The 10,893-nt window shown below is 42.1% G+C and overlaps 1 non-coding gene across 1 annotated transcript; it reads right to left on the bottom strand.

Moving 5' to 3' along the window:
• Positions 1–1,792: 1,792 nt before the first annotated feature.
• TRNAA-UGC (transfer RNA alanine (anticodon UGC)) lies at positions 1,793–1,865 on the bottom strand. The gene has a single exon. It is a non-coding gene; the product is annotated as a tRNA-Ala (tRNA).
• Positions 1,866–10,893: the final 9,028 nt, after the last annotated feature.

Here is a 10,893-nt window from a genome sequence, read left to right on the forward strand (position 1 = left end):
ACGGTTCAGTATACGGTGCGGTTTTGTTACGGTATTGTATGGGAACATACCAAGTTTGGAACATGCAAAAAAACACGATGTGAATTATAATAAGCATACATCAACGTACAGTGACTTATACAACCACACTACCACAACCAGTGCAGAAATTCATAACATCCTTCCCCACTCTCCCTTTCTGAGTACTCTCTGTACTATGTCTCTGACCCACTGTTCTTCGAATCCAAATAAAATTACCTACTGGAAGTACAATTTCATCAACTGGGAACAAATAAGTAGAGAAAGACCTATATATAATATAACTGCTTAAGCTCTCACTTATTAACAAGAAGTGGATCAAGAACAGTGGATGGATTGAAGAAGCAGCAGCAAGTAAATGACTGTTGCAATGAAGCTGGCGATAAGAGCTCAAGTTACTCTGTAGCAGCAGTTGGGAACTTGACCACAGATAGGCAACCAACCAGCGTGGCTATTCCCTTTGTTACCCACATATGCAATTGCTAAAGCTGCTGAAATGCTTGAGCTGAGCAACATTGCCATGATCTACAAAATCCCATAAAAGAGCAATTTCATTAAATCTATCCATTTTTCAAATTCACAAACTCAAACCAAGAAGAACAAAGGAGTTGAATTACCACATCAAGTGCCACAACCAAGCGCCAAAGGAGACTCTCTTTGGGAAGGAAAATAACCAAGCAACCCATAAACACTAACAATGGCATTCGTTAATCAGAACCTCTCTCGTTATCTCCTTCGTTGATGCGGAGAAGCTTGAAGCCATCAGCATAAGCCTGCAGCAGATGACCATAAACATCAAAAGCATGTTCCAAAGGACATCAAACTCGATGCCAAACAAGGGAAAGTAGGCTCAAACATGTTGATGTACATAAGAACTAACATCAAATTCATGAATATTTCATCAACAATTACCTTGTAAATAAGTATTCTAAGCAATCCAAGGGCACCAGCAAGGTGACAATCAGCCCACCGAACCAGAAAAAGAAACAAATGTGCAACAAGCTATAAGACAATCTCAACAGCCGTTGCCTCTGCTCTCTGTTCTTCTCTTCGATTGTGACAAACAAAGGAAAGTTAGTGTTTAGAATTAGGGATTTAGGGTTATAGTTATGCGGTATACGATATGAAAAACGGTATGAAAAACGGGATTCGGTATTCGGTTTAACGGTACGGTATGACACAGTTTACCATAACCGTACCGTACCGAATGTCCAAATTCGGTAACGGTACATACCGTACTGAATTTCGAAACGGTATGGTATGGTACGGTTTAAACGGTTTGGTACGGTACGGTTTAACGGTTTTTTAACCATATTGACACCCTTAGGTCCTACACACAACACACACTATGCTTATCTATTAATGTTTTACTTATCATTATCTTAATGCTATATGTCAATGTAGATGATCAAGAGTAAATGGGGAGCCATATCTTTATAAATGATGAGGGTGGTGGCTATGGCCATTGCCTCCGAACACTCATGCATACTTGCATATACATCTATGAACATTAGATTTGAGAAATCGATTATTGTTCTTACCGTTCAATCTCTTTGAAACTTGTTATGTTAGAAAAGGTGAAGATGAAAGAAATAAAGAGACATGGTAGGATCATCCACCTCCCTGAGCCAATTTTGCGCGATAATAAAATATTTAAGGTAAAAGTCCAAAACAAAGCGAGCTCATACAGGGGCATTGTGTCATCTTTCTTAGTCAGATATGATGGAAACCCTATTCCATGGAATGCAATTAATCATTGCTTGCTTGGGAGTGGTGGAGATGCGGGGTATCGAACCCCGTACCTCTCGCATGCAAAGCGAGCGCTCTACCATGTGAGCTACATCCCCATTGATGGTGTTTGTTTCCCTATACCTACTAATACTCATGGTATGCAAGAAAAAGAATGTATAGAAATAGTTAAACATCCTATAATGAAAGCAAAAATTCCATGCAAAGCAAAATTGCTATTTTTCAATTTCCATTAAGAAATTAAAAGTCATTCGACGTTGTAGAAAATCCACCCTCCCACTCTATAGAAATCAAGAACCCAAATAGTAAATAATAACATAGAGACTACAAGCTCATTCATCAAGCTCCACCAGATGCTAAACCATAAACAAATTCTCAAACCAAAAACCCTTTTAAATTACATCTTGTACTATGATTCATTGCCTTAAAATTGGATTCTTATACTATGAAATTGTAGATTTTTTTTTTCCTTTTATGAAACCGTCTTCTTTTTGGTTGGTGTTTAGTTTGATATGGAAAAAAAATATACCTCTGAATTGATAAGTATTTATCAATTTAAACAAACTTAATACATTCAATTAGACATTCATATGTAATTATTTTGATTGTCCCTTACAAGTAGTAGAATGAATATTTTATATTTGAAGTCATGCTCAATTTTTCTGATTGTCTATACCAATTACCTAGAGATAATATGACGATTCAACAATATTTAATTTAAAACTATTAAAACGGGTTATAATGAATTGCAACTTAGTTTTAGGGCGGTGCAGGCTGGGCCAGTTTGGGCCACAAATTGACACCCCTATTCATTACAAATATCACTCTCTGAATTTTTCAAAACTAGTCCCAGCTCCTAACCAAAACCTCACCGCTGGGTAACCATTTTTCCACTAATTGAAAAAGTTTCAAAATCACTGCAAGACTGCAAGGACCAGAAGGTGTTAGATGTCTAGGGCCGCTTGAATTGTAGGTTCAAGACAAGGAAAAGGTTCACGAAAAGTGCATCTTCTCTACTACTTTACAGCTACATGTCTGCATTCATGTCAAACTTGGGCCAAAATTATAAAAATAGAGGGACATAAAAGCAATTCTATTGTTAGTAATCAGTTTTATGTACATATCTTCTAAAATCCAAAACTTTAATATTTCAATGTTAATCAATGGGCGAATATTGAAAACCAAGGTTGGTCAAATCTCATCGACGGGCTGAATTCCAAGCAAGAAGAAACATTTTCCGATAACAATTGTTGTTGCCTCATATAGCAATAATCTACTTATTTCCTCAATTGATCCAAAACTTGAATATTTCAACTTTAATCAATGGGCGAATATTGAAAACCAAGGTTGTCAAATCTCATCGACGGCCTGAATTCCAAGCAAGAAGAAACATTTTCCCATAACGATTGTTGTTGCCTCACATAGCAATAATTTACTTATTTCCCCAAATTTCGGAGTGATTTTCCTCTTGGAGACCCTCCAGTCGATACAACAATTGTCTTGTGAGGATGTTGCATTTACCATGGTGTTGACAGGGGGTGGTTTGGGGCTAAATAGAAGGAGAACTTTGGGAGATGGATATTCCTACATAGGCACGAACATGCGTATGCTAGAATATAACAACCCAACTCGGAACCACAAATGGATTGAATCAGAAACCCATACAAGGTGAGAAGGAAATGGATGCTAGACTTAGGATGTTATTTATAGAATTGATTTTGCCAGTTACATATGTTGTGATATGAATGTATAACTATGTATGACATGATTGCATAAATCCATAATATAACATGTGCGTCCTCCACTCAACACACATACTATACTTATCTGTTAATGTTCACTTATCATTATCGTAATGCTATCTGTCAATGTAGATGATCAAGGGTAAATGGGGAACCATATCCTAATATATGATGAGGGTGGTGGCTATGGCCATTGCCTCCAAACACTCATGCATATTTACATATACATATGACCCTAAAGTTGCATTGGGTTAGGACTCACCCCAGCGTGTAACCAACGTAACAACAGGGGTATTGAGGTTGGCAACCCATGGTATTGAGTAGTGATACTAGTGGTCGCCCAATAGACACAATGGGAGCCGTGAAGAGACACCTATACCAATGGTTGTGATGAGTGGATTGTGAGGATGATGAGGGATTGTGAGCCTAGTGTGGACCTAATATCCCTTAATCCCAATCGTGGTACGGAATGTGGCCCTTACCCTATACCCCGGTCGTGCACTTTCTTTTATGGATTGAGAGACTATTCTTGAGGACTGGTATCCATAAAGCATGTTACTAAAATTAGAGACCTGCATAATGAAATGTAGGGGAGTATCACATGCATATGATTGTGCTTGTTTTCTCCTCCAAGTACACCTCTCGAGGATTTCTTCTTTGAGATGGAGCCATAAGTTCGGGACAACGACAACTTGGGAGACAGGGAGTAGACCAAAGCATAGCCAAGCTAAATATTTCGCTTATTTAATTTTAGTAGTAGAACTAGACAATTGTAAAATCGAGCACCTTAAAGACAAAGGAAATGATGTATCTTCTCTTTCTAAATTTAATAGATTCTACTTGTTATCTTTGTTGTGGACAATGTGGACATAAGCTAATTATGGTACCGCATCGACAGATCTAAGGGGCTCTGTGCAAGAATCCTGTACCATTGAGCTAATCCAAATAGCCTCTAGGTCAGGATGTTACACATGATCTACATTTGGCCTGGTATGATTTGGGCTCAAAATTCTGACCTAGTGGGTGAGTCCAATGGTGCTAGATTAGGGTTAGGACAAGGTCCAGAGTGAGTATTCAACCATGGATGGGCCCCTACAACCTTATATGATATTTTTGTTGAAAGTAGAGTAATAATATAGAATTATGAATTGTTTTATTTTTTTGTAGTTAAGATCTCGGTGTCGGTCTAAGTTGGCTCAACCTGGCACTATTTCTCTTAAAAGACCAGGGTTAGGGTTCTAGTTAGGGATAGGCTAGCATATCCAACGTAAATATTTGAGTTTAAAAGGCAAAGCTCAATCTAACAACCTCCTCCCCTTGCCAATTCCCAAATACGAGCCCATAAATAAATAAATAAAGGGTAATTTTCATCTGGACCCCTTAAGGTTTGGTCCATGTCATTTTTAGTCCAAATAAATAGACACTTTGCATTTGCCTCCCCTAAGGTATCCAATAAGATTATTTAAGGACAAATTGTAGATTTTATGACCAAAATACCCTTACATCTATCCTACGGTCAAATTTACACCATGTCTTTACAATTAAATCCAACTACTCCATTAAACAAGGCACACGGCAGGAGTAAAACTAACTGAAACTCCCCCCGCTCATCTTTCTCATCTACTTCGAAGTCTCCGGTGGACCTTATGGGAAGGAAACCGTCGTCCAAGCAGCCAGACCCTATTAGCGATAGTGGGTATTCCCGTATTCCCCTTTATTTGGAGTATTCCTAAAGCTCTCATCACTGCAGATCTAGCCACCACCTTCCCCGACAACGGCGGATTTGTCATATGGGTAGAACGGGCTTTTGACCCTTTTTGGGGTAATTTTATGGGATACTGGAAATTCTCAATGTCATCAACAACGCTGCTTACCCAGTCTTTTGTGTTGATTATCTCAAACACATCTTCCCAACTCTTGGTTCTGGTTACCCTCACGTTGCTGCTACCCTGGCAACCACTCTCTCCTTGACATTCCTGAACTACATCGGCTTGACCATCGTCGGTTACACCGCCGTTGCTCTGGTTGTCGCATCTATGCTCCCCTACTATATAATGGGTTTCGCTTCCATATCCAAACTCCATCATCGTCGATGACTCAGCCTGAGTGAGCCTGGATTGAAGAAAGATTGGCATCTCTACTTGAATACCCTCTTCTAGAACTTTAATTACGCCAGTACTTTAGCAGGTGAAGTGGGTTTTGAGAGTTGGTTTTTGATATGGAGAGTTTATGATCAGACCGGGTTCATACCTAGTCCGACCCTCGACCCCGGTCGAGACGGAGAAACCGAATCGCTCCCGAGCGAACCGGATCCAGAAGATGGCTTGCTGAAGAAGAAAGATTATTCGGCTGCAAGCGTGCCCTAATCTTACTTATGGATTAGGGTAATCACCCTGATGACAGCAGACTCAAACTGACGGCTGCGGATAATCATCATCAAAGGGATAACTATTGCATAACCTAATGGTTATCTCAGGAGTCCTCTACTAGCCCAAACTAGTAGAAGTCTATCGCTCAACGGATCTCATTGATAAGATCCAACGACTACCCGAAGAAGGCTCGAGTGCATCCAACGAAGGAGATTCGAAGGTACACTCTATATAAACCTCACTACCATACAAGGTGAGGGACGGATCAATCGATCAAAAAGAATACTATCTGAGACTCAGGTTCAGATACATATTGATAGATCCAAACTATCAGCATCCTGCTATCTAGATCACCTTTCCCGTTTCTTCATTCATTAGCTCTGTGCTTCTAGCAGAGCAGTTTGTGATTAAGTTCATCAACTGTCTTAGCCTTCGGAGGTGGACTCCCGACCCCAGCCGGTCGGGCCACATCCGACGCTTTCGTTTTGCAGACATCACGTGGAGATCCAAGGGCTGAGCAGATTTTGGACGCATCATTTGGCGCCGTCTGTGGGAAAGACTTGAAAAAGCCATGGTGACTAGATCAGCAGCCGCTGCACAATGCAATTCCGGTGTTCAGATACCTGGGGTGAATAATCCAGATATTCCCCAGGAAAGCCAAAATCCTATCGAGGTGGATGATGGCCAGGAGGACGTAATCTTCCTCCCGATACAATCCAAGATCAATTGGATCAGGTAAAGATTCAACTCTTGGAGGTGAGCCAAGCACTCCGCGTGCTCACCAGACGAGTGGTTTTACCACAAGAACCTGATCAACACGATTCAGGGAGACGTGCATTGCCACGTGACCAAAGAATGGCTGAAGACCGGAATGTTGATCAGAATTTCCGTGAAGGAGACCGAGGACTTCGGAGGATTGATGATCAACCAAGGCGAGGCGATCGGTTCGACAGACAGCAAGAGAGTACAACCGATTCAAATACAAGGTTGGATACAGGGGGTAAGAACTCACTCACCCACCGTCGAAGAACCGTTTCGTGATGATCAAGCGGTTCAGGACGAGAGAAACGTTCGTGAAGGACGGGCTGTTCGTGATGATCGGGTAGCACGTGATGATCGTGTTAATCGAGGTCGTGATCGTATTGCTAAAGATCACCCGACCCAGATTGGTCAAGAATTGGCCAACATCAATGAGAAGTTAAGGCAGTTGGCTAAGGGAAGAATAATCGAGGATATTTACTCGGTCATTCGGAAAACTCCTTTTGCTTGAGCCAATTGCGGGATATCGGTTCCCCCATAACTTTCGTTTGCCTACCTTCTCAACATTCGATGGCTCCGGAGATCCAATAGCTCACATCGGCTATTACCAACGAGACCATGGCGGTTTCTGGTAATTCCGATGAAATTTTATGCGGGGTTTTCGGTTCATCTCTAATCGAGCGGCACAAAAGTGGTTTTCTAACCTCCCCTCGGGAAGGATCGTAGAACTTTGACGAATTGGCGCGCCAATTCATAGGGCGATTCCAGAGTGGGATACGAGTCAAGAAAACGGAAGAAACCTTGTTTATCGTCAAACAAGGAAAGAACGAATCGATCGAGAGTTTCAAAAGATTCAACAAAGTGACGATGGAGATAGAAAACTTGGATGAACAAGTAGCCGGAACCGCTCTATTCACAGGACTCACAAATCGGAAACTCCTGGAGTTATTACTACAGGATATACCCACGACTTATGCCGAGTTGGTACAGAGATGCCGAGGTTGTTGAAGTCATGGAGATTCTAGATGCGCGCCAAGGAGATAATAAAGTCTCCAATAAGGAACAAAAGGCTCCCGAGCGGTAGCGAGAAGCCAAAAAGAATGTTCGCGATCGGGTTGGAAGATCCCAACCTTGGCGCCAAAGATCCCCCGGTAGAAGTGAGTACACTCCATTGAATCTCCTCGGGCCGATATTTTGAATATCCTCAAAAGAAAAAAATATTTTGAAGTGGCCGCCTAAAATTCTTTTGAAACCCGGAGAGAAAGCAGGATCGGGAAAAGTATTGCCGATTCCACAAGGACTATGGTCATTACACTAATGACTGTCGTCATCTCAAGGCAGATATTGAGAGATTGATATCTCGTGGACATCTCAGTCCAGCTTTGTTAGCAGGAGAAGGGAGGAGCCACGTGGGCCACGTGCGGCTGCTCCAAAAAGGGATCGTTCGGTTAGTTCGAACGATCGAGGGAGGCCCCGAAGTCTAAAAAAGGCAAGGAGGTGATTGAAGCTGCTCCTCGGTCACCGATCCTTACCATCTTCGGGGTCCAGAGCCCGAATCATTCCGGAGTTTAAAAACCAAATCCAAATTTGTTGGAGCCGGAGAGGCGCCAGGGTAAAGAAGCCGAATGGTGAAGATTCTATCACCTTTAGCGAAGAAGACGAAAGAGACGTTTGTTTACCTCATGATGATGCTATAGTCATCAAGGTAGAGATTGCACGGCGGGAAGTGCATAGAGTATTGATTGATACAGTGGTCCAGCAGCTGACCTAATTTCTTACGAAGTGTATCAAAAATTGAAGGTGGATCAGGACTTGATGAAACCTTCATCTACACACCTATATGGCTTTGCAGGGTCATCTCAGTAGAGCGGAAGGATCGGTTCAGTTGGATCTTTCCATTGGAAGTTTTCCTAAAGAAACAACTGTCCGAATCAATTTTTTGGTGGTTCGAGAACTACCAGCCTGTAATATGATTCTCGGGCGACCATCTTTATCCAAGATAGGTGCTATTGTTTCGACAAAGCACCTAAAGATAAAATTCCCGACCGATATGGGAATCGGTCAAGTCTCCTCCACCGGAAGATCTCTCGGCAGTGTTATGTTGCCTATTTAAAAGACAAGGAGGGTCCGAGGAAGGTAACCGCCCTCCCCATAGAAGTTCGAGATGATCGGGAAGAGACAGAGATGCAAAGGCCCGAACCAAAGGGAGAAATCGGAGCAAATCCAGTCCGTGTACCGAGGATGAGAAAAAGATTACTTATATCGGGTCCGAACAGTGGAAGAGTTTAAAGATGAGTTGAAGTTATTTCTTCAATAGAATAAAGATGTATTCGCATGGTCTCGCTGAGGACATGCCCGGGATCGATCGGGCCATTGCAGAGCACAAACTCGGATAGACCCTAAGGCGAAACCAAAGGATACAGAAAAGAAGAAATTTCTCTATTGAAAAGTATGAAGCCGTTCGGAACGGTTGAAAAACTTAAGAATTCTGGTTTCATAGAACCAATCGAGTGCCCAACTTGGTTGGCCAACGTGGTGATGGTGAAAAAGGCAAATGGGAAGTGGAGGATGTGTACAGACTACACGGATCTAAACAAAGCTTGCCCAAAAGATTGCTACCCGTTGCCTCGGATTGACCTCTTGATAGATGCTATCAGCAGGATATGAAACTTTAAGATTCATGGATGCCTACTCAGGTATAATCGATCCTTATGAATAAGGAGGATGAGAAGTATACGGCTTTCATGACTGATCGTGAAAGCTATTATTACAAGGTCATGCCTTTTGGCCCGAAGAATGCAGGAACAACATATCGCAGGGCCGTCAACAAGATTTTCAAAGAGCTGATAGGAAAGAATGTTGAAGCATATGTTGACGACATCATGCCGGTGAAAAGCTTTACAAAAAGCAAATCACATTGCAGATTTGGCTGAGGTTTTCTCGATCGAGGAAACATCAAATGAAGTTGAACCCCAAAAAATGTGCCTTTGGAGTCTCCTCGGGCAAATTCTTGGGTTTCATGGTATCACGTAGGGGAATTGAGGCTAATCCTGCCAAAATTCAAGCTCGATTGATATGGAGGCTCCCAAAACCGTTTGGGATGTACAATGTTTGACAGGAGAGAGTTGTCTGCCTTAAATCGATTTATCTCCAAGTCCGGAGAAAAATGTTTGCCTTTCTTCAAGGCGCTTAAAGTCCCGAAGGGCAGTAAGGAAGCAAAGTGGATCGAAGAGTGCCGTAAAGCTTTCGAGGAATTAAAAGAAGCACTTGGACAACCACCGATCCTGTCCGCACCGGAGAAGGGGGAAATATTACAGCTATATCTAGCGACATCCCTTTCAGCGGTCGGGCAGTACTTGTTCGGGAGAAAGATAAGAAACAAGTGGCCGATTTACTATGTAAGCCACGTGTTGCTAGATGCGGAGACGAGATATTCGCAGATTGAGAAGCGTGGTCTGCTCTCATGATGGCCGCCAGAAGCTAAGGCCATATTTTCAGAGCTCATCCAATTGAGGTATTTACAACTTTTCCTCTTAGTAAAGTTCTTAACAAACCCGATTTGTCTAGAAGGATGGTATCCTGGTCGGTTGAGCTAAGTGAGTTCCAAGTGAGCTTTAAGCTCGGAACCGCAATCAAGGCTCGAGCATTAGCCGACTTTGTAGTAGAAACTACTCGCACCAGTGGAACCCACCATTGAGGATCCCATTATACCAACCACTTGGGAGGTATATGTGGATGGTTCAAGTAATAAAGACGGAGCAGGCGCTGAATTCTATTAAAAAGTCCAGCAGGATTTATTATTCGATATGCTTTAAGATTCGCATTTGATGCGAGTAATAATGAAGCGGAATATGAGGCCCCGATAGCAGGACTTCGGTTGTCAAAGGCATTAGCTATTACAGATGTTATTGTTTATAGTGACTCTCACTTATAGTCAACCAAGTCCGGGGGGAGTATGGCATTAAAGAACCACGCTTGCAAAAATATCGGGAGATAGTGCAGGCATTTCGAACCAATTTCGAATTTGAAGATATCTAAGATTTCGAGGAATGAAAATTCAGGGCGATGAGCTATCCCGACTAGCCAATGCCAAGGAAAAGAATCTAGACCCTTCGGTCTACATTGAAGAGGTAACTTTTCCAAGTTATCATGAGAAAGAAATTTCTTATATTGAAGGAACGTGGCTTGGATGGATCCAATAATCGAATATCTAAGAGATGACAAGTTACCCGAGGATCCAAGAGAGGCAAGGTTGA

This window comes from Hakea prostrata, chromosome 10 (genome assembly GCF_041222555.1).
Source record: "Hakea prostrata isolate BN-2017 chromosome 10, UWA_Hpros_2, whole genome shotgun sequence".
Classification (NCBI taxonomy): Eukaryota; Viridiplantae; Streptophyta; class Magnoliopsida; order Proteales; family Proteaceae; genus Hakea; species Hakea prostrata.